Below are 23,560 nucleotides of genomic sequence, written 5' to 3' on the forward strand. Positions count from 1 at the left end.
TGGAGCTACTTGAAGGAGTGTAGGTGGCAAGTGACTACTAATGCTGTATTCCTGGATGCTTCCAGAGTCTCTGCTCCCTCAGCAACTGTTTATTGCTTATATAACCACTAGGAGCTTCTTAGAAGCTATATGAGCCCCACCCCCAGCCTTTGCTATGAAGCTCACCTTTACCTCGAACTTCTGAACCCAAGGTATGCCAGCACAGCTCACTTGTTATGAGTTTTAACTACAATCTAAAATTTTTTTACTTCAAGATGCAAAATGCGGGCCCAGTCCTCCTCATTTTCAGATGAAGAGAACGGAATTAAAGTCCCATGCCTAAGAGAACCATACCATAAGCAAGACTGTTTCTTCCTACATAGCTTCCTACTGTAAACAAGAAAGGGACTCTAGCCAGCCCAGGCCTGGCAAACATGACTCTGGCCGGCCTTGCCCTTCTCCCTCATTCCCTCTGCCTTGCTAAAACTGTTAAGATGACATTCCTAAAGCTGCCACCGAGGTCTATTCCCTTATTTGGTCATTTCCACCTCCTGATGCTGACCAAGGTCCAGCTATAAAAGTATTGAAGTCCAACAATCAAAAGCTCCCTTTGGCTCACCTAACTAACATGCCCAATTAAAATTAAACACATTATCCTAACATGGGGTTTCCCTTTTAACTTTATAAACCACCATTTGCCAATGGGCCATGCAAGTCTCCTCTCTATTGAGAGACAGTCCTTTGCCCCTCTGGGACAAATACCCCTTCCCTCTCTCTTTTGTTCCCTTCCCCTTCTCCTTCATTCTCTATCTCCTGTCATTGTCTTTATTCCCTGATCTTTGTCCCTCTGAGGCAAATAAATCTCCTTTGTACTGAGAACTTGGTCTTGGGGGTTCTGAGCCAATTGTCCCTACACAAGAACTCCTGGAAAAAGCTGTCTACAGGATTGTGGAGAGGTTGGAATGCTGCAGGTCCAGAGACTAATTACCATGTCTTAGGCTAGCTATATCCCCTAGAACAGCCATTCCTTGTCCACCTCTGTGTCAGATCCACATCCTGTGTCTAATAGATGAAAACTTTCGGAATCTGTTAACTCAGCAGACTACTGGCTTTCACCAATCCAAAGGTTAAGACTGCCATCAGTACCTTAGGCTTATAGAAAACCTTCCCCCATCTTGTAACCACTCCATGATGTACCCACCATGTACTGAAGACTTGCCTAGATTTATGATTTTCTTTGTTCTGTAAAACTATGAAACTGGGGTAACCTAAGTCTGTTTTCCCAGGCTATGGTCACTCAAATTACCCCAGAAAAAAATGTTCTTTCCTTTAAAGTGAGAGCTGTTTATTAGGTGGTGTTCTTTGTGTGTGTGTGTGTGTGTGTGTGTGTGTGTGTGTGTGTGTGTGTGTGTGTGTGTGCGCCAACACTACAAAACAACTAAAAACCTACCACCAACCCCCAAGGAGCAAGTATAATGGAAAGGGAAAGGGTGGGTGACACAAAGACACAAGGAAACAAGTCACAGGAAGCAAGATGAAAGAGAAGTGCCACCTTTTTTAAAGTAACAACCACAGTTGGACTGACTGAAGAACTTATAAATACAAGATGACCCCTGCACAGAGATAGCCTGCGGCTATCGTTTATGATGCTCCAGGTAGAGTGGAGGTCTGGAATTTTCCATCTACATTTCTTTTCTTAGGCAGACATTACAGTTTCCATCTGAAAATATCACTAGAAGAAAAAATTTAGGCAAAACCCGGCCCATACATCAAAGGCTGTGGTTTCCATTCTTGACCGTGAGCAGACTTGCCAGCACACACACTCTGCTACCCAAATATAGTTCAGTATCTTCACAGACAGCACTGTGGTTTTCCTGGGGTTGTTTCTGAGGGGTGATAAAGGGGTTCAGACTGGTCAGGCGGAAGGAAGGCCTATTGTGTTTTTGACATGGTCATAGATGTTCCTTCAGAGAGCAGCCCAGCAGGGCATCCTTCCTCCAGAGCCTTCCCAGTTAGGCAAAGCCGCTCCCCTGGCCACACTGGCTTTTTAGCAGGACCTCTGCTTCTGATTCACTTAGAGGATGACTGTCTTTTCTTGGAGTTATGTTCTCTAGCTTACAACCACATACCACATGTTTCAACTTAAATGTTGAAACCTGAATTGAGACATACTGTAGTACAAGATATATAGTGGACTTCCTTAATAATTTAGAATACTTAGAATTGGCCATATAGCTTGACATAGTAACAATTTGACATATTGAGCTAAATAAATATACTATGAAAATTAACTTCACTGCTCTTTTGGCATTTTGAACACTGTTACTAGAAAATCATAAAGTGCATACTGGGCTCACATTGCATTTCTACTGGACTGTATCATTCTAGATATGTAACAAGCCCTATTTACTGAATAGAGACATGAAGTCCAGAAAGCACCCTGAGAACTTGGAAGAGGTGCTAAAAACTCAAGCTGATCATATTCAAACTCGGGGAAGAAATCCTCCAGTCTTTTCACTTCTTACCACGCAGCACAGGGAATGAGAGGCTGCCTGGACAAGAATTCTGGCCTGGTTTCTTGTTAGCCTGACAAGTTTCTTCACTTGGAGAGCAAACACTTTTACTATAGTGTGATCAAAGGACGACACCCTAACCCTGCCCAAGCAGGCTGATAAAGCCTAAAATCACAGGGAAAACAGCATTCAGCAACAGAGCGTTCTTGATATATATTTACTTTGATTTCTGTGAGTATGTTTCCATAGCTAACTTAGTGATCTTGGGATCATGTTATAGGACTGAATTCTAATCTTGTTCCTTTTTCTCCACTCAAATCATTTCCAAAGAATTCACTCTACAGGAGACCAGGGTATACTTCCTAAGCAAATCTATCATCGCTCCCATAGTTATTTATCCATACCAATGTCTACCACGTTCCCTTTCAAATATATATATCCACATGGGCCCATGCATTAGTGAATAATTAAAACTAACTTGCAAATCTGGCTGCTGGGGTGGAAATGTGGCTCAGCTGATAAAGAGCTTTCCTAGCATACATAAAGCTCTGGGTTCAATACCCAGCACATGATGTAGGGATGTCGGCCATACTGTAACCATAACACTTGGGAGGTGAAGGTAGGAAGATCAGAAGTTCAAAGTTATCCTCAGTTACATCACAAATCTGAGGCAAGCCTGGGCTACATAAGACCCTGTCTCAAAGGGAAGAAAATCTGGCTGCTGACCATTTTCTCAAGACCATTACCAATATCCTACTATTAATTCCCAAATTTAAAAGTGGCCATCTTCAGGAAAAATAGCTCAGTGGTACAGAGCAATGAACAGGCTGGGCATGGTGGTACATGCCTTTAATTTCAGCACCTGGAAGGCAGAGGCAGCCTGATCTCTGAGTTAAAGACCAGCTTGGATCCAGTTCCAGGATAGCTATAGCTATACAGAGAGACTGTCTCAAAAAAGAAAAAAGAGAGCTGGAGAGATGGCTCAGAGGTTAAGAGCATTGGTTGCCCTTCCAGAGGTTATGAGTTCGATTCCCAGCAACCACATGGTGGCTCACAACTATCTATAATGAGAACTGGTGCCTGTTTCTCACATAAAGTTGTATATGCAGATTGAGTACTAAATCTTTAAAAAAAGAAAAAGGAAAAACAAAACAAAATAAAAAGAATGTCTACTTCTTTTAAACAGTTTTACAGATTAATGAATAAAGAACAATTCTTTGACTAGTTGTGGCTGCATTTTTCCTACCACAGAAAGGACAAAAGATCACTAAACATAAAACAGCACATTTCTCTTTCCAAAGATCACAGGCATGGCTTATGGCTGACAAGTTAATATAACATGCTGGGTGTGGTTACACAAGCCTTTAATTCCAGCACTCAGAAGGCAGAGGCAGATGATCTCTGATTTTAAGCCTAACCTAGTTTACAGAGCGAGTTTCAGGATAGCCAGGCTACACAGAGAAACACTGTTTTGAAAATCAAATAAACAAACAAATAAAAAATTAATATGACACAATAGCAAAACAGCATAACTCAAGTCTTTCCTAGTGTAATCCTCCACAGCACCTAAAGTGTCCAACACAGAGCACAGCTGCCCTTCACACTGCCTTCCACTTTGAAACCACAGGAACATAAAGGAGCTTTCATATGTACTCAACAATTAAGTACATAAAAAGGGAAAAGATTTTAATTAGCACAGTTAAAGATTACAGATTACTAATGATCCTTTCTCAAAAATGAAAACCAAACCAAAGAATGGCCTTTTTTTTCTTTTAAACAGTTTTACAGGTTGACTCATTATTGCTGTATCTTTCTTACCAGAGCAAGAACAAAAGGTCCTTGAGAATTTAAACAAGTATCTTTCCTATTTGCCTTTAAGTAACTGAGACAGACAGCTAGATGAGACATAAAACAACTGCAGAAATATAACAATACCCTGTAAACAAGTATCTTTCCTATTTGCCTTTAAGTAACTGAGACAGACAGCTAGATGAGACTTAAAACAACTGCAGAAATGTAACAATACCCTGTATGGTGCTAGGTTTGGTGTCAGGTCCTTTTCTTCTGTCCAGTCCTGACTCCTTTACTCCAGTCGCTTTATCCACACAAACCACCCCTGCAATGTCAGCAGAGGCGTGAGGTTTCCATGTGCAGGGTCTCCACTTTCTCTCCTAGTTTAGAATAGAGGATCTCTATTCTAGTATTTCCATTTATTTCAACTCATTTATCAGGACTTGGGCAGCTACTTGCATATGAGAGCAAATTATCTTTAAAGGCTCTTACTTCCTTTATTGTACAGTACTTCCTCATCTGAACTCTGTGTCTATTGCTTTGAACTATATTTAAGCCAATGAAACCAAGTTGAGGCTTTTTTTGGCCTGTATTCAGTCAAATCATGTAACACAGTGTGTTACTCAAAAGCTCCACAGTGCTGAAGCAATAAGACAACACCCTAAATGTCTTAACTCATATCCTGCTAAGCTGTCTTATATTCTTACAAAGTTAACATTTACCCACAAACTTACTAAAAGCATTTGCAATGTGAAAGCAACCATCTCAAAAAAGTGACCAATAACAACCCAGCACAGAAGGAGCTAAATGTTCATCAGCCCACCTCCAACTTAGAGGCCGGGATGCTGGGCACTGGCTGGTTCAACAATGCAAATTGTTTTTTCTAATGCAGATATCCCAGACAAATACAACAAGAGGGGAACAGCCTATAGTGCTCAGGACTCACAAGTCTGACTGAGTTATCTCTTGAGACACTGTGATGTTTTCCAGAGAAGAATACGAGCATCTTTTGTTGAAGCTGAGGGGGGAAAACGAGAAATACAGTCTGCCTTCCTCTTCAATTAATGTCTTGACACATTGGGACTACAAGAAGATCTCTAGCCTTTGTTATAAAGGAGTCATTTTCACAATGGTGCTTCTAGTTTCTAAGGCCTGAGGTTAACCTTAAAAGACTAAGAAAGCAATTCATTGCTTTATCACCCAACTCCAGACACTGGGTGTCAGCAGTCTTTATATAGTTGGAAAGAAGCAAAAGGCAGCTGAAAGACATGTGGAGGGACATCCCTCTTACAGGAAAGAGCTCAGTGCTTGGAGTGGTAGGAGTCACGTCAGACGGGCATAGACAAAGTAAGCTTCAGAGCTCTAGGCTCTGTTAGTATTCCTAAGGAGACACATTCCTCAGCAGCCATCTACTTTTTATTTAGCTTATTTGTGTGTGTGTGTGTGTGTGTGTGTTGGTGTGTGCGCGCATGCATGTTTTGTCTGTGATGTATGTATGTATGTATGTATATATGTATGTATGATGTGTGAATACATGCATGCCTGGTATCTGCAGAGGTCCGAAGGTAGCATTGAAAGTCTCTAGGACTGGAGTTACAGATAGTTGTAAGCCACCACATGACTGCTAGGAATCAAACCCAGATCCTCTGCAAGAACAGTGCTCTAAACCACTAAGACATCTACTCAGCTCATCACTTCTTTTTATCCTTAAGAGATCTTCTGGAAGATTTTCTTTCAATGATCAATTCCACCACCCCTCCACCCTGCCCTGCCAATGTGCCAGGCTTACTGCCAACCTGATTGAGGCCAATCTAGACACTCAGGACTAGCCAGCCATTTTTTCTCAAGAATTTGCCTACCATGAATTTTATAAATAGGCTTCAGCATCTTCTCCCTTAAAATGAATCTATTGGGATCACTCGATAGTCATTATCATGCCCCACTCTATTCTTTACACAATTTTTTCTAAGAGTAGTCCTACTTTCTATTTACTTTTCAACCCACTGCAATCTAGAGACATCTCTCATTAAGGACACATCTACCTAGGAATGTTAGCATAGTCTTGTAATCCCAAGACTGGGGAGAAGGAGGCAGGAGGCTTGAAGTCTGAACTATGGAGTGACCTTGTCTCAAAAAAGAAGGCCACATTCAACACAGAGTTTGGTCATCACCTTACATTTGACCTTCTCTGGGCCAGTTGGTCTCTCTGCCCTTCCTTCACACTCTTTTTCTTCTTCTGTCCCCCTCCCCCTTCTCTCCCCGTATTTCTTTTTCAGTTACGGTGCTGAGACAGGTTATTTCTATATAACCTAGGTTGGACTCAAACTTGGGATCTTCCAGCCTCCCATCTACTACCACTGCAAGTGTATACCACTATGCTCAACTACATTTTGCTTTCAGATAGGGTCTCACTGTGTAACTCTGGTTGGTCTGGAACTCAGCACATAGATCAGGCTAACCTTAAACTTTATAGAGATCCTCCTGCTTCTACCTCCCAAATACTTGGATTAAAGGCCTGGCCTCATTTGATGTTTTTAACTGAGGGTTTCCTAGAAATTCCCAATATCTTAGCTTCCAGACCATCATATGTGTACCTCCTCTTACTTGCTTGCCTTTACATATGACTACTTCCCAGATCCCTCCCCTCTTTAGACACATTCTCTCTGATGACTTCAACAATCCAACAGCTTTGTCTTAATTATCCCTGTATCATGTGAATACTTCCCTGGTCTTCTGCCCTATTTCACCTGAGGAACGTTAATTTAGTTTGTGACAGGGCAAGTGCAGAGGTTCCTTCCTCTTGTATTCCTGTTGAGGGCATTTCAGGTTTAACTAGGATTAGATATCCTTGATGGGAAGTCACATGGAAAAGTATCCAACTCTATTCTAGGAACAGGAGATCAAGATGACCCAGTTAACTTACCCTAACCTGTTAAGCTGCTAGTTTGTACAAAACCTCCCCTCCAGCTAACTGCTTATCTTAGCTTCTGTTAAACTACTTGCTTGTGCAAACCTCACCCCCACCCCCACCCCCACCCCCATACCCCCAGCTGCTGAGAGAGATACCAAGACATAGTTTTTGCCATTATAGGTCCGTTGCTTTAAATGTTCACTCTACACTTGTTTCCCAAATACCTGAGTATAGTCTCAGTTGGCTGGAATAAAGACTTTCAATTGGCTATAAACTATGTCTGAGTAGTCTCCTCTGGAGGGCTGCCCATAACAAGTTCATTAATCCTCAATTAAACAAAACAAAAAAAGCTTATCAATATATCCTAGCCATTATCTTAAAGGACTTGATTTTCTAAATAAGATTTTTAAAAATTGAGGATAAATATTGGCCAAGTGGTAGACTGTATGCTTAGCACACACAAGGCCCTGGTTGTATCCCCAGTACAAAAACAATAAAGGGAGGGAGGGAGAAACATCATCCATAAATGCAACGAAATACAAGGGGGACACTTGGGGAGATGGCTCACTGTGTAAAAGTGCTTGCCCTACTGTAGGAGGAAGCCTGTATGCGGCCATTAACCATGTGACTTACTAGACCACAAGACATAACTGATGGAGAAGATAAGCTTTTAATATTTAACTAAGCTCTGGAAACAGGTGAAGAGACCACATGCCTCATAGAAAAGTACTTCTCATTCCAAAAGAAAAAAGAGGTCTCAGGGGCTTTTCTGAGATCATAGTGGAAAAATCCCCACTCTTAAAGAGAAGTTCTTTGTTCTCTCATGAAGTTCCTTTAAAGGCAGAGATTGTTCTGACTCTTCTGGAGTTTTCCAGCTCCACTGAAAAACTAAGAGTGTCCCCAGGAAATTAGAGCACCAAATAAGAGTTAGCTTGCAAGTGATTAAACAGGCCTTTGTTTAATCTGCATATTAATGATACAGCGTCTTCCTTTATAAATTAACTTCTACTTTATAATTTTTAGTTTGTTTTGTTACATTTGCAAACAGTCTCAAATTCAGATTCAATTATTTCCAAAACAAAGTATCATAATAGGGGAGTTATAACCATAACAGCTAAGACAGGACCCTGAATAGCAGAACTTGATCCTTTATGATGCTAGTTTTGGAGGCTTTCTGAGTCTAACTAGGCAAGCTACAATCGCCAATACCTACTTGGATCTTAACCTCTTCAATGTGGCAAGAGAAAACAGCAACTTGTAAATAAATTCCCAGGACAGTAGCTCACAGGCATGGCAGGAGAGAGATAAGGCTGGCAGAGATCTGAATGAAAATGAGGACATGATGGGTTGGAGAGATGGCTCAGAGGTTAAGAGCACTGACTACTCTGCCAGAGGACCTGAATTCAATTCCCAGCAATCACATAATGGCTCACAACCATCTGTAATGAGATCTGGTGCCCTCTTCTGGCCTTCAGGAATGAATGCAGCAGAATACTGTATACATAATAAATAAATAAATCTTAAAAAAAAGAAAAGAAAATGAGAGCATGACCATTCCAAAGTATAGTTGAGAAAAAGGATTTTATTATAGATATGAGGGAGAATTCAGCCAGAGGCACCTGGAGGAGTCCAGAGCAGATTGAACATGGCCAGCAGGATAGACTGGGCCATGAGAAGATGGAGGAGGAGAGAAGAGAGGGGGCCTAGACAGGGAACCAAGAGAGATCCAAGAGTGGAACTAAGAGCACATGGCTGAAATGGCAGTTTTTTAAGAGAATCAGAAGCTGAGGAAGAGTAGGGAAGCTCTGGGCTGGAGACATTTAAGGTGGGGGCAGGTGTGAGCAGAGAGGGGCCACAGATGCTGGGTGAACTTGGCAGCCAGGGCATGCATGTTGGTATGCTAACAGATACCTGAGTCACTTGTCTGAGTTTCTTTGGGACCAGGTAAGATGCCTATTAGAGAAAGCTCTGAGGGCAGTCTGATTCTTTCATTCTTTGAAAAGAATGACAGTATTTGTGGTGGTTTGAATAGGAATGGCCCCCAGAGACTCATGTGTTTGAATGCTTGGCCCATAGGGAGTGATACTATTAGAAGATGTGGCCTTGTTGAAGTAGGTGTGGCCTTGTTGGAGGAAGTGTTTTACTGTAAGGTCTCATATATGCTCAAGCCATGCCCAGTGTGACAGTTTTACTTCCTGTTACCTACAGATCAAGATGTAGAACTCTTAACTCCTTCTCCAGCATGCCTGCCTTCATGTTACCATGCTTCCTGTCATGATGATAACGGACTAAACCTCTGAAACTGTAACCAGCCCCAATTAAATGGTTTCCTTTATAAGAGTTGCCATGGTCATGGTGTCTCTTCACAGAAACAGAACCCTAACTAAGACAGTACTCTTTTAAGAAATAGTTCTTTGTGGGAGACAGCACTATCTCCTTAATAATTCTAGACAAGCTAGAAACATGGGGTTCAGCCTTGGTTCCTTAATGTTTCTAACTAATCCCCTGAATTCCAAGCCTTTTATTTTCCCCTTTCTTTTAGTATCTTGGAATCTGTTTGCTTCCTTCCCCCTCAGCAGAAGGCATTATTGCTGGTACAACATCTGTTGCTTGGATTAGTGCAACAGGCTTTCTGGTCTCTGAAGCTCCATCACTGCACACCTACTACATGCTTTCCTAAGCTTAGACACATTATCTTCTACTTAACACTGTCTTCTAGGCTGGACCTCATTTCTATGCATTCTGTTTCAGTTGACAAGTCTTGCTATCCCAATCAAGTAACAGTCACTTAGGGACAAAAAAGATACAGGGTTTGATTCTATCCTCTGGTTTAAGTTTGGTCAATGAATCTAACCTAACCTTTTTTTTGTTTTTTTTGTTTTGTTTTGTTTTTGTTTGTTTGTTTTTAACTTTTTGAGACAGGGTTTCTCTGTAGCTTTGGAGCCTGTCTAGGAACTCACTCTGTAGACCAGGCTGGCCTGGAATTCACAGAGCTCCACCTGCCTCTGCCTCCTGAGTGCTGGGATTTGATGAGTGCTGTATATATATGAATAAAACTCTGATTGGCCAGTAGTCAGGCAGGCAGTATAGGCAGGGCTATCAGACGAGGAGAAGGCTGGGGAGAGGACACAGAGAGAGGCCACCAAGGGGCGCCATGTAGCTGAGGAAGGAGTACCAGGTCCAGAGGACCCTTCTCCGGTAAGGTAAGACCATATGGAAATACTCAGAGTAATAGAAATGGGTTAATAATTAAGAGAGAGCTAGCCAGTAAGGAGCCTAAGCCATCGGCCAAACAGTTTAATAATTAATATATGTCTCTGTGTGTTTATTTGGGGCTAAATGGCTGTGGGACTTGGTGAAACAGAAACCTCCATCTAAGGGATTAAAGGCTTAAAGGCGTACACCACCACTGCCCGTTGTTTTAGTTTTAATTTTATGTGCCTTGGTGTTTTGGCATGAGTTTCAGGTCCCCTGGAACTGGAGTTACAGGCAGTTGTAAGCTGCCATGTGGTTGCTGGGAATTGAACCTGTGTTCCTCTGGAAGAGCAGTCAGTGTTCTTAACCACTGAGCAATCTCTCCAGGCCCAAATGTAACCTAACTTAAACATTGAATATCTAAGTGGAAAACAAGACTCTCTTCAGTTAGAACAAGTTAACTAAGGATACAGCCCTGCCCCCCCCCTTAAAAATTCCACAAGAACTTCAGAAAGACCTTGGTTGTCTTGATTGTTTGCTCTTCACAAGGACTTGGTATCCAGCCCTTTCTTTAATTCTATGAGCCAACCCATTGCTTTCCAAAAAATTCCTCTTTAGCTTATGCTTGCAATAGATTCCTGTTATCTGTAACAAGGAAACTTAAGGAGCAGTAAAAACTGTCCTCTGTCCCACTCCAGTACTTCCCAGGGTCCCCCTCCCAGATTCCCAGGCCCCAGGGCAGCACCAAAGCAGCTGTGCTAATGTCCACATCCTGCTTTCCCTTCCCTCTTGGCCTCCTGCCTTCAGCTCTTCCTCCCTAAATGCTGCTTCTGAATAATTGCTACTCATCCTCAGACCTCAATCTAGATGTTACTTCCTCTATAATTTCCCAGAGCCTCTCAGGCTGGACATTCATATTCCCATAGGAGTTTGCCTGATTCCTCATTAATCTAGCCCCAAGCATAAGTTGCTATACCTGCACTCATGCCCGGCATATAGTAAGTTCTTGGTGAATACTTCTCAAAGGAACAAACAGAATTAGAAACCCACTTCATTCAAATTAGTATTCATAGAAGTGTAGCAAAAGTTTAAAAATAAATATACGGTATGTACCACCATTTGAGTAATCCAAGCACTTAGAAGCATCAAGGATCAAGTTCAAAGCCAGCCTGGTATAAATAGCAAGTTCCTGACTGAGTTGTCTCAAATTTAAATACAAAAGGAGTTAGGGAGATAACCTAGTAGGAAAAATGGTAGCTGTACAAACACAAGGACATGAGTTTGATCCCTTGCATCCACATAAAAAGATGGGCATCAAAGTCTATGCTTATAATCCCAGCACCAGGGAGGCACAAATGGGTGGATCCCCAGGGTTTGTTAGCCTAGACTAATGGGCAAACCTCAGGACTCATGAAAGACCTTGTCTCAAAGAACAAGGTATTCTTTATATAAACACACAACACCTGCCCCCAATACCACATACATACATACAAATAATAAAACAAGTATGTTTGGAATTGAGAGGTTTTAGGCAAATGATACTGCGTATATTCTAATGTTAATCATACTCAAAAACATTTCACTATGTGTTCAAAATTCATTAAAAAAAAATCAGTAACCCATGCACCTAAGCTCTGTGCCCTTTTACATTGCAAATCCCATGCACTGATGAAAAAAACTTTTTGTTTTTTGTTTTTTCGAGACAGGGTTTCTCTGTGGCTTTGGAGGCTGTCCTGGAACTAGCTCTTGTAGACCAGGCTGGCCTCGAACTCAGAGATCCGCCTGCCTCTGCCTCCCAAGTGCTGGGATTAAAGGCGTGCGCCACCAACGCCCGGCTGAAAAAAACCTTTAAGCACATTTAATAACTGAAAAATTAACAACCACAACTCCTGACCAGTAGTCAGTTCATATGCATATAGTGCAGTCAAAACACAACACTGACAGTAAAATTAGTCTCAGGTATACCACTTATTGGATATAACTTGGTTCAGTCACAGTTTTTGATATTCAACATTAGCATCCATACTAAATCTTGATGCTATGGAAATGCTAAAATGAAATCATAAAGATGAAAATTCAGACAAAATGTTTTCTGTTACTTGTCTAACGTTCATGAGGTCCTGGTTTTTACCTCAGAAATGAAATGTATGCACACAAACAAAGAATATAACTTAATAAACACATTTAGAAAAAACTAATCCTTAAGTAAGTAGAACTGTTACTTTATCATTACCCAGTTTCTACAATAAAGAAATGATAAACATTAGTAAATTGAAAACCTCTATTTTTTTTTGGCCAGGTGGTGGTGGCGCACGCCTTTAATCCCAGCACTCGGGAGGCAGAGGCAGGCGGATCTCTGTGAGTTCGAGGCCAGGCTGGACCGACAACATCCAAAACAATACAGAGAAACCCTGTCTCATAAAAACCAGAAAAAAAAAAAAGAAAACCTCTATTTTTCAATTTAGCAAATATGTAGACAATATATACATTTATCTATTATAGGTACAGGGCATGGCATACATAGATGAATAAAGCATAGCTCTGCACCTGAGTACCTTTTGGACTGTATGGAATCAAGCTGCTCAGGAAGGAGAAAGGTGGCTTGAAAAAAGCACCTACTGTGGGCTTAGGAAATGGCTCATGGTTAAGAGCACTTATTGTTACAGAGGACCTCTGTTCACTTCCTAGCTCCAGCATGGCAGTTTACAACCATCTGTAACTCCAGTTCCAGGGATCCGACTCCCTCTTCTGGCCTGCAAGCGCACTAAGCATGCATGTGGTGCATATAGACACATGCAGACAAAACACTCATACAGCTAAGCATAGAAAAGAAAAGAAAAGAAAGGAAAAGAAAAGCAAAAGCACCTGCTGCTCCTGCATGTATGGTAGGAAGCATGTTGCCAGTCTCAGTAAACAGCACTAAGACAGTCCCACCACAGTCACTCATAATAAGCAACATGCTTCATGTTATAACACTTCTCAGGGGTTGCAATGTGTTATGGGAATTTCAAACAGCTTTTCAAAAAATTTGCATAGTAATTAAGAATTTACAGTAGTATCAGAAAACATGAAGCAGTAACAGCCAGGACTGTTGGTGTTTAGGAGAATCACATATGCCACTAACAGAGTATACTTTTCAATAAGAATACTTTCAATAATACATACCACCATGTATAGGCAGATACCCACAAATTTCCTACAAATGTGTATTGAAGAAAGAGACTCTACATTGGGTATATTAAGCACACTTTTTTTTAAAGGAACAGAAGCAATATTTCTTTTTTTACTAATTTATTTTTTTACATTCCAATCCCACTCCCCTTTCCTCCTCTCCTCCTACTCCCCCAACCTCCCATCTGCTCCTCAGAGAGGGTAAGGCCTCCTCTAGGAAGTCTACTAAGTCTGTCCCATCATCTCGCTGAGGCAAGACCAAGGCACCTCTCCACCCCCCTGATATTAACCACACTTAAGAGTATGAGCCATGCCCAGTAGTAGACAGCTAACACAAGTGAATTCAATAGTATTTTTGTAGACTTTCTGTCTCATTGCTTTGTTTGAGCATCACCCCCACCTCCCATCTTTTGCTTGTATAGTATGGCTTCTGGTTTTATGTTCTTGTGGGTTTTGTTTAGATGGTGTTGTTTCCTATACATTGTACTTTATTCTGGTTTGTCTGCCTTTGCTTGTATAGTATGGCTTCTGGTTTTATGTTCTTGTGGGTTTTGTTTATATGGTGTTGTTTCCTATACATTGTACTTTATTCTGGTTTGTCTGCCTGTTCTCTAAAGAGAGACAGAAGGTGTGGAGTTGGGCAAGTGAAGGGGGGGGGGAGGTCTGAGAAGGGTTGGGGAAGGGAAAACCATTCTCAGAATACATTGTACAAAAAATCATTTTCAATTAAAGAGAGACTCCAGATTCCACAGCAATCAGGAATATGTCTAATCTCACACAAGTGTCAGTTGAAGATGGATGACAAACAGCATGCTTTCAAATGTGAAGAAAAGAATTTTTGAATGCAAAGAATGGAACATAAAGTTAACTTATGCTCTTTTCATAATTATGAAAGGTCCTAGTATAATTCAAAACTAATGCTGCCCTATAGGATAAAAGCAATAATTTTGAGACAATATTAAAAAGTTATTATGAAATAATTCAAAAGGATTACATTTTAACTTTGAGGGGAAGGTGTTAAGACAATGTTTCTCTATGTAACAGAGCCCTAGCTGTCCTGGAACTTGCTCTGTAGACCAGGCAGGCCTTGAATTCAGAGGTCCTCCTGCCTGTGTGCCTCCTGAATGCTAGGATTAAAGATGTGCATCACCACACTCTGTAACTCTTATGGGATATAAGTAATTACCTATCTTGAACAACTAATATAAATCCAGACTAAGAAACAAGTCAAAAGAACTTTTGTAGCAATGTCTGGTTCCTAGCTGGTGGATTGTTTAGGAAGGATTAGTAGGTGTTGCCTTGCTGGAGAAGGTGTAGTATTGGGGAGTGGGCTTTGAGGTTTCAAAAGCCCATGCCACACCCAGTCTGTTTCTCTCGAGGCTGGTGGATCTGAATGTAAGTAAGCTCTTAGCTACTGCTTCAGCAGCATGCCTGCCTGTCTGCTGCCATTCTCCCCATGATGGTAACTGGAGTCATCCTCTGAAATTGTAAGCAAACCCCCAATTAAGTGCTTTTTAAAATAAATTACTTTGGTCATGGCATCTCTTCACAGCGACAGACCAGTAACTAAGATATGGGGAGATGACTCAGTCAGTAAATGCTCAATGTATAAACATGAGAACCTTGGTTTGATACCTAGAACCCACATAAAAAAGGCCTAAAAGGGTGGCACATACTTGTGGGAAACAGAGGCAGAGGGAGCTCTGGGCTCACTAACCAGACACCCTACGCTACTTAGCAACCCCTAGGCCAGTGAGAGATACTGACTCATCAAACAGTGCAGAATATCTGAACATGTAAGTTTTAACTGTGTCCTCTACACAAACATACACAGTGCACAAAACCATTTTTTAGTTTTTTATTTTATGTATTATAAAGTGCTCTAGAACAACACATTATAGAAATATTTTTTTCTTTTATCATTTTTTATTTTCATTTTAAATAGCTTGTTTTACATGTCAATACCAGTTCCCTCTCCCTCCCCTCCTCCCGCACTTCCCTTCCCTCCCAGCCTCCCACCCTATTGCCAATTCCTTCCACATAGGGGATATCTAGAGTCTGTCATTTCACTCTGGGTAGGGTCCAGGCACTCCCCTAAGAGTCCAGGCTGAGAGAGCATCCCTCTTTGTGCTATGGGCACACGATGACTGTTTGTATTCCAGGGATAGACACTGATCCACAGCTCAGGGCCCCATAGGTTGCCCAGGCCTTCTCGTTGACACTCACATTTGGGGGGTCCAGATCAGTCCCATGCTGGCCTCCCCACTGTCGGTCTGGGGTCCAAGAGCTCTCCCCTGTTCAGATCAGCTGTCTCTGCTGGTTTTGCCAGCCCTTTCTTTGCCAATTTGCTCGTCACTCCTCTCTCTGTCATATAGAAATATTTTTAAGTGTGCTTTAATGTTGCTGAAGACAAAAAATACTCAGGACCCAATTTCCACATTCTCCAAATTATTAATTCTAAACATAGACAAAGATTATTTTGATTGTCTACCTTTATAGATTTCTAAAGAGACTTCACAAACTGAATTAAAGGCGATATCTAAAGTCTGTAAGTTATGCCAGATACTAATTTTCTGGACAGGATATTTAGCTGCTGCTCAAACAATCTTAGGAGTGGTAATCAAGGACTACTTCAATCACCTTAAGAGAATTTTTGTAGTCAGGCCATGGTGGCACACGACTTTAATTCCAGTACTTGAGAGTCAGAGGCAGGTGGATCTCTGTGAGTTCCAGGTCAGCCTGGTCTACAGAGTAAGTTCCAGGACAGCCTGGGCTACACAGAAAAACCCTGATTAAAAAAAAAAAAAAAAAAAAAATCAAAAAAGGCCCAATTGAGTTCCATGAGTTAGCACAATCTGGAAGCTTCCTAAGACCACCACATTGTGTATCTAGTCAGGCTGCCCACCAGAGGGGCTCTGGACATCACAAGGCTGCATAATCCTTTAGCTGCACCTGGACAGACATGGAATAACACTGGTAACAAATTATTCTGAGGGATACAGCAACTACAGAGCTTTTTACACATAAAACAGAGTAACTAATGGTGAAAAAAATCGTGCTTTATCTCTAATGGCAAGAAAGACTCTACAATTAGCAAAAGGACACATCAGAGAAAAGCTGCCCCCCAAGAGTACTAACCAAGAGCTGCCTAACCTCTCCTGCACCTTGGTAGTTTAATAAAACATCTGGCAGTTTGCTTGGTTTCAGAATAAGCAGGTTTTTATTTCATCTTATTTTATTTCAAAACAAGGTCTCAATATGCAGACTGGCTGTCCCAGAACTCACTCTGTAGACCAGGTTGGCTATGAACTCACAGAGCTCTGACTGCCTCTGGCTGGGATTAAAGGCGTGCGACACTATGTGCCACCAGAATAACCAGTTTAAAGATTTTTCTCCCATTATTAAACAGACTTTCTGAGAGTTTAATGCCACAGAAACACATGGAATCCTAAATGTCAGGGTCCAGGTCTCTTTCACCTTACCAGCAACCAGTCAGTCTGTGAGGAGACAAGGATGCTCTGGTTTCAATTGGTTCATATGAAAAAAGGCAGATGGCAATAGCTTCGTATTTCTACAAAAGCAGTGGAAATTAAGTAATATGATACTGAAGAAGAATCTAATGAAAGAAATCCTAATGTTCTCCAGTGTTCAAGATTCTCTAGCTGGAGGCTGAGCAATCTTAGGGTCGCCTATAGTCCAGAGATTACTGTAATCTAATAAACTGTACATTCAATGTGAGAATCGACTGGCCCATGACTCTTCAAACACTATCAAGTCTATCTCTGGGAAAGCTGGCTTGGATCTGCAGTGGCCACCACACACTTGGAATCTCATGTACCTTAGCAGTTTATGAAGCTTATCAGGATTGTCTGTGAAGTAAAGAATCCTTCCCAAACAGCAAGAATGCCCCAAACTTCCTTCAATGTCTGCTGTCATCATTTCTACCAGAAGAGGACAGGGTTGTTTCCCAAAGCCTCCACTTAAGATTCGGTGACCCTGAGCCTGGCCTCAGAGAAACTACCCAGCTGGAGCTTCTAACAAAGGCTCCATTATTAAGACTCCCTTTAGCTCCTGCCAAGGGTGAGCCACAGTCCTCAGTTGGCCATTTGCAGCAACCACACAGCAGCAATTATTTCAGAGCACCAAGCTGCATGGTGGCGGTGCACACCTTTAATCCCAGCACTCACACTCATAAGGTAGAGGCAGACAGATCTCCGAGTTCAAGGCAAGCTTGATCTACAGAGTTCCAGGACAGTCAGGGCAACACAGAGAAACCCTGCCTTGAAATGCCAAGAAACCTGGGTTGGGGTCAGGGGGAGGAGAACTGTCTCAGAAGAGTATGAATTTGTCAACTAGAAGGACATGCCTGCCCTGAATGGGGCTGACAAGAAAATGGCTCTCACAAATTGTTCTAGGGGAAGGAGGTCCACAGAAGGTACAGAAAAGGTACAGGATGGCCTCATGCATATAAATTCTAATTCTTTACTCCATAGAGTTGTACTCTGATGTCCCACAAACCATGCAATGTACACCCAGAAGCACATCATGCATACATATACAATAAGAACAACTTATTGTTTTGTTTTTTTTGAGACAGGGTTTCTCTGTGTAGCCCTGGATGTCCTGAAACTCACTCTGTAGACTACCCTGTTCTTGAACTCACAGAGATCCACCTGCCTCTGACTCCTGAATGCTGAAATTTAAAGTGTGCACCACTACTACCTGGTTAATAACTTTATACACCCTAGTGAGCATGAGCTTCTTTAACGTGTGTGTGTGTGTGTGTGTGTGTGTGTGTGTGTGTGTGTGTGTGTGTGTGTGTGTGTTACGCTTGGGATTGAATCTAAGGCCTCATGCAAGTTCAGCACACCTAGCTTTTTTAAGGATTGGTCACAAATTAGTAAAATATGGACATGGTAGTGGGCACTTATTGTTTTTCTAATCCATTTCCCCATTTCTCCTTAGGTAAATGTGAACAAAGAAGCCCTGGGGGCTGGGGATATAGCCCAGGGGTGGATGGTTTCCCTCCTTGTCACAGGCCCCCTGGGTTCAATCTCTAACACTGGATTAAGAAATAAATAAAGAGGAGAAGATTTAATAAATAGTATGGGGGAAACCCTGACTTCAGAGACCAAGGATGAGCACATGTCCAAATAAGGTGAGACAGACTGCTCTGCTCCTGATATGGGAATCTTAAGCCAAGTAAGAAGTATGATGCACAGGCAGAGTTGACTCAAGAGAGACTTGAAGAGGCTGACTAAGAGGTCTTGTCTTTCCTTTGTCTTAGCCTAGCCTATAGCTTTTCACTGAGTCCCTTTTTAAGGTATGTTATAGGAAACTGCTGTTTACAACCAGGGCAACAGACAACAGCCAGAAGAGGGTCAGAGACAAAGGAAGCAGTTGTGTACTTCCCTGTATGGTAGGTACTCTCAGCCTTAAAACGTACTGTAGAAGTCTTGAAGACCAAACTTCAACCTCCCAGCATTGCAGGTAAGTGACTAATACACAGCGTCGATTAGATAGAGCATTTCTTGCTCAGAGTTACTTTTGCTGTGACGAAACACCATGACTAAGGCAACCTGGGGAGGAAAGGGTTTATTTGGCTTGTGCTTCCACATTATTGCTCATCACTAAACAAAAACAGGACAGGAACTCAAACAGTGCAGGATCCTGGAGGCAAGAGTTGATGATGAGGCCATTCAGGGACACTGCTTACTGGCTTGCTCCCCATGGTTCGCTCAGCCTGACTTCCTATAGAACCCGGGACCACCTGCCCAGGAATGGCACTATCCACAATGGGCTAGGCCCTCCCCCATCAATCACTAATTAAGAAAATGTCCTATAGGCTTGCCTACAGCACAATCTTGTGAAGACATTTTCTCAACTAAGGCTATCTCCTCTCTGATGATTCCAGTTTGTATCAAATTGACATAAAAGTAGTCAGCACACAGCATATATTTTCTATTTTCTAGGTCTTTCTGAAGTAATTAATTTTTATTTATTTTTTTATTTGTTCCTCTGATGGCTAACAAAGGTGCCATTTAAGACAAGAAACATGCCCCACCAATTCCATTTGTTTATTTTGAGACCTAGCTGGCCTGGAACTCACTATGTAGCCTCAAATGCACAGACATCCTCCTGCATCTGTCTCCCATGTGCTGGGAGTATCGTGTTCATCACCACACTCAGACAGAAGTGGAAGAATTCAAAATAAACAAAGCCCACTCTGCTACACACAGACAAGTCAAGATTCTGGCCAAGAGAGTTCCTTGGCATTTCAATCACATTTAATACTTCATAAACATTTAGAAACTCCCACATTTTCAATTTTTTCCCTAGCTTTCTATCCTGCCTTACTTTTGTGACTTTACCAATGTACCACTATCTACACTCCTCAAACAATACTGCTCATGTAGTAGACATTATTTGTATGAGTCCATCTCCTGATTCTAAGAAAGACTATACTACTCAATGGGCCATTCTATATATTATTCCAAAACAAGAACTGTGCTGATAGTCTTCTAAGCCCAAAAGGAACTAAAACATTCTAATGCAATGACCTGCAGCTGTGATATTCTAGGCATCATTCCTTTTAAAATTTTTCTAGCCAAGCAGTGGTGGCACACACCTTTAATCCCAGCACTAAGGAGGCAGAGGCAGAGGCAGATGGATCTCTGTGAGTTCGAGGCCAGCCTGGTCTACGTAGCTAGTTCCAGGAGAGTCAGAGATGCTGCACAGAGAAACCCTGCCTCTAAAAACAAAACAAAACAAAATTCTCTGAATGAGAAAAACTGAACTAATGAATAAGTATTTGCTTTTTTTCTAAAACTCCACATCAGAACAACAGGCATTCAACCTAGGCCTGAGGTAAAGAAAGGTTCACTGTATTTAAATGTTCTGAAACAAGCTAAAACTAACCTTAGCTAGATAAAAGATACAAATCAAATTGCCAAAGGTCTCCTATAGTCAATTACAGGTTGAACACATTTGTATGAGACTCTGCTTCTTTTGTTTTTTTTTTAACTTTTTACTGATTCTTTGTGGATTTCACATCATGCATCCTGATCCCATCATCTCTCCATCCCTTCGTATCTGCCCTCTGCCCTTACAACACCCCCAATAAAATAAAATTTTAAAGACAGAGAAAAAATATCTCATAGGAAAGTTGTAGTGTGACACAGTGAGTCACACAATAAAGAAAATCCCATCATGGAAACTGTGGTGACACCGTGAGTCACACAGTATACCCTTTAGTCCACACATCTTTACTTTTTAAATGTTCGTTGGAATGAGTCATTGGTCTGCCTCAAGGCCTCTAGCTTCTCCTACCCTATTTTCCCTGGAACTCCTCTTAGATATCCTGCTGTTGGCCTGTGTCGTGGAGATTCTGTAGCTTTGGATCTGCAGGGCTGGCCCCTTCATGTGCTCCAGCAGTTCATAAATGGGGTGGATGTTGGGGTGGGCTACCTCATAGCCCTGATTCTGGGCCTGGGTGGAAGCTGGGTTGGTCAGCCAGACAGCTTTCCTTCATCCTCATCAACAGGGCAAGCTCTCCTGCCCTGGCTAGCAGGCCTACTGCAGTAGGCAGCGGGGGGGGGGCAGTTTCCCTGTTCTCATGGCCTCAGGGTCAGCTCACCCCCCACCAACAGGGTTAGCTCTGATGAGCTGCCCAAGCAAGGTGCAGGGCCCATTCTTCCAAGTGTGATGCTGCTTGTTTTTCAGAAAGAGTCTTTTTATCCAGGGAAGTACCCAGCCCTTTGGAGCCCCTCAGCAGATTAATCTGTGCTGGAAATATAACGGACACTTAGAAGTCACTTTTGCTAAAAGTCACTGACTTCTTGCCTGAGATCACCAGATAAACAGCAGGATGAAGCAGGAAGTGGTGGCCTCCCAATACTTGGGGAGGCAGAGGCAGGCAGATCTATGTGATTTCCAGGCCAGCCTGATTTATAGAGCAAGGGCCACAACAGGTTCCAAAGCTATACAGAGAGACCCTGCCTCAAAAAGCAAACAAAACAAACCAGCAGGATGAAAGCCTGGCATCTCTGCCTCTGTTTGCATCTATCTCCTTTATTGTGGGTCAGACTCCTGCTTGACCCTGCAAAACCATAATAATCAATCAAGAACTGTCTGTCGGGGCTGGAGAGATGACTGAGCAGTTAGGAGCACGGGCTGCTCTTCCAGTGCACCTGGGTTCAATTCCCAGCACCCACATGGCAGTTCATAATTGCCTGTAACTCCAGTTCCAGGGAAATCAGACACCTTCACACAGACATACATGCAGGTATAACATGCACATGAAATAAAAATAAACTGTTAAAGAAAAAGAACTGTCTGTCTACATAACTCATCTCGTCCCCATTTAAGGCTGAAGGTAGAAAGGTAAGTCAAGTGTCATAAACCTTTATGTTACCTTGGATTCTAGGACCAGCAGGGCCACACAGGACAGACTATTCTGTGATGGGTGAGACTACATGCCCTGGAGCTAAAGAAATCATCTTGACCCAAACAGATCTCCTAATCTTCAGCACACCTTTGCACAAGCAGAATGGAAACAGTGATGCACCAGACCACCCCTTGACCAGGACTGTTTAGTCAGAAGTGTTCTCATCTCTACGCTATATAAACTAAAGGACATGCCTGTACCCACAGATGAACTTGGCCTACTGGACCCTTATCTGTTTCTCTTCCCAACATTGGCCGAAAATATTCCACCAATATTCATTAATTGGTAATTATAAGACTGACGGAGCTGGGCTTTTGCCCTCAAGACACAATCTCACCTAAAACATCCTCACTCTCATTCACATTCTACCTGGGCCTTATAATCCCCTTTGTGATAAAAGTGTCAAGTCCTTCCTGGCCACTTTATCTTCCTAGGAAATAGCCAACATTATGGTAAGTGTGCATGCATGGTCTATTTTGTGGAGGGAGGGAAAAAAGTTTACTCAAGATTTGTAATTGGGCATGGTAGCTCTCATCTGTAATCTCGGCACTGGGGAGTCATCCCTCTGATCCACTTCATTCTTGAAGCTTCCACAAAGCTTTTTTTTTTTTTTTTTTTTTTGGTTTTTCAAGACAGGGTTTCTCTGCATTGTTTTTGGAGGCTGTCCTGGAACTAGCTCTGTAGACCAGGCTGGCCTCGAACTCACAGAGATCCACCTGCCTCTGCCTCCCAAGAGCTGGGATTAAAGGCATGCGCGACCAACACCCGGCTTCCACAAAGCTTTTATTCAATCCAGTGAATACTATTCCAGTACTTGCAGTTGGCTTTTCTTTACCACCCCCCCCCGACCCCCAATACTCGCTTATCTTTACTGAGGTCCAGTTTCATTTCCTGTATTAGTTTCCTTTTTTAAAAGGCTGTTTTCTTGGAATTAATCCAGGGGTTTATTGATGTTTTCTTTTTTCTTTCTTTGAGACAGAGTTACTCTGTATAATCCTGGCTATCTTGAAACTGTAGACCAGGCTTGGCTTGAACTTAAAGAGATCCACCTGCCTCTGTCTCTTAAGTGCTGGGACTAAAGGTGTGCACCACCACCACCCTGTTTAGTATCTTCTTTTTCTTTTAACATACTTATTCATTGCAATCATTAAGTCTTTGCATGGGATTTTATTTAATTTACTGTCACTGGAGGCAATTACATAAGATTCATAGTTCTTGGAGGATCCTACTGCCTTGGATTTCAGAATTCTTCCTTTCTTCCTTCCTTCCTTTCTTTTTTTCTTTCTTTCATGACATTTGTATATATGGGGTTAGGTTGTTGGTAAGTTTTTTTCCCCTTAAGATAACCTTTTTTTCCCCCAATAGTGGTGTTTACCATATTTAAGGACTAGGTTATATTAGGGATCAAATAATAGTTTCCCCCTGTTACGATGGTGTTAGGGAAATAGGCTCAAATTCCAATATTCTCCAAGAATAGAAAATTGTTAGTAAACTCAGTCATTATTAAAGGACAATCTCACTATGAAAATAAAGCAACAATTCAATTTTAAAAAA

At 41.9% G+C, this 23,560-nt stretch overlaps 1 protein-coding gene and 1 long non-coding RNA gene across 3 annotated transcripts in view; one reads left to right on the plus strand and one right to left on the minus strand.

Moving 5' to 3' along the window:
- Lims1 (LIM zinc finger domain containing 1) overlaps nucleotides 1-23,560 on the minus strand; it is a 101,041-nt gene that overhangs the window by 71,117 nt on the left and 6,364 nt on the right. The window contains exon 1 of one of the 2 annotated variants that reach the window (XM_021227652.2): nucleotides 4,519-5,714. The exons of the other annotated variant lie outside the window; for it this stretch is intronic. The gene's annotated coding sequence lies outside the window, so the exon portion shown is untranslated. Of the gene's footprint in view, nucleotides 1-4,518; nucleotides 5,715-23,560 lie in introns of those variants that run through there. 2 annotated transcript variants of the gene reach the window in all.
- LOC121134208 lies at nucleotides 18,788-22,466 on the plus strand. The gene is made up of 2 exons (XR_005871245.1): nucleotides 18,788-19,050; nucleotides 21,986-22,466. It is a non-coding gene; the product is annotated as an uncharacterized LOC121134208 (long non-coding RNA).

This window comes from Mesocricetus auratus, unplaced genomic scaffold (assembly GCF_017639785.1).
Source record: "Mesocricetus auratus isolate SY011 unplaced genomic scaffold, BCM_Maur_2.0 Super-Scaffold_100027, whole genome shotgun sequence".
Lineage (NCBI taxonomy): Eukaryota > Metazoa > Chordata > Mammalia > Rodentia > Cricetidae > Mesocricetus > Mesocricetus auratus.